This window comes from Phyllostomus hastatus, unplaced genomic scaffold (genome assembly GCF_019186645.2).
Source record: "Phyllostomus hastatus isolate PE091 unplaced genomic scaffold, TTU_PhHast_1.1 phas_scaffold_93, whole genome shotgun sequence".
In the NCBI taxonomy this organism is placed as follows: Eukaryota; Metazoa; Chordata; class Mammalia; order Chiroptera; family Phyllostomidae; genus Phyllostomus; species Phyllostomus hastatus.
This window is the reverse complement of record NW_025334042.1, coordinates 8725271-8726456: the sequence shown is the minus strand read 5'-3', so window position 1 is coordinate 8726456 and position 1186 is coordinate 8725271.

Here is a 1186-nt window from a genome sequence, read left to right as displayed (position 1 = left end):
CGGCTTCTGCGGAGAGAAGCCTTAGCCAATCCACGCTCTCTTGCCTCAGAAACTGGTTAGACGGACGAAACGGTGGCTCAGGTTGGGGTTGGAGAGAAGACACGTCACATTTTCAGCGTCTTCTGAAGTGAAACCTCTCTTAGATTGCCCTCGACGAGCTTTTTTTATAATCCTCTGGCGTTCAGAGTTGCTAAACGCATTTGAAGCGAAGTCCTAGCAGTCCCTCCGTTAGACATACGTGTACTCCTTCAATAATCACACTGAGCGTGCATTTTTTAAAAAATTTTTCAGATGAAAATTTTACTTGTTTTTTTCTAATTTTATTTTTTTATTTACAGTTTACATTTATTATCATTTTATATGTTTCAGGTGTACAGTCTAGTGGTTAGGCAATCATCTACTTTATAAAGTGGACCCACTTTACATTTCTAGGACCCACTTGGCACCATACATAGTAATTACAGTATTATTGACTATACTCCCTATGTTGTATTTTACATCCACGTGACTATTTTGTAACTACCAATCTGAACTTCTTAATTCCTTACACCTTTTCCACCCAGTTCCCCAACTCTCCTCCCTTCTGGAATCATGTCTGTTCTCTGTGTCTATGAGTCTGCTTTATTTTGTTTGTTATTTTGTTCATTAGAGTCCACATATAAGTGGAATCGTATTGTATTTGTTGTTCTCTGACTGACTCATTTCACCTACCTTAATACCCTCTAGGTCCATCCATGCTGTTGTAAATATACATAAGTTTCATTTTTTTTTTTAAGATTTTATTTATTTATTTTTTTAGAGAGGGAAGGGAGGGAGAAAGAGAGAGAAACATCAATGTGTGGTTGCTGGGGGGCGGTGGCCTGCAACCCAAGCATGTGCCCTGACTGGGAATCGAAACTGCGCTGCTTTGGTTCGCAGCCTGGGCTCAATCCACTGAGCTACACCAGCCAGGGCAAGGTTTCATTTTTTTTTTTTTATGGCTAACATTCCACTGCATATGTAACACCACTTTATCATCTCACCTATTGATGGGCACTTGGGCTGCCTCCATATCTTGTCCATTGTAAATAATGCTGTAATGAACATAAGGGTGCATATAGTCTTTATAATTAGTGTTTTGGGTTTCTTTGGATATATAACCAGAAGCAGAATCACTGGGTCATACAGCAGTTCCATTTTTTAATTT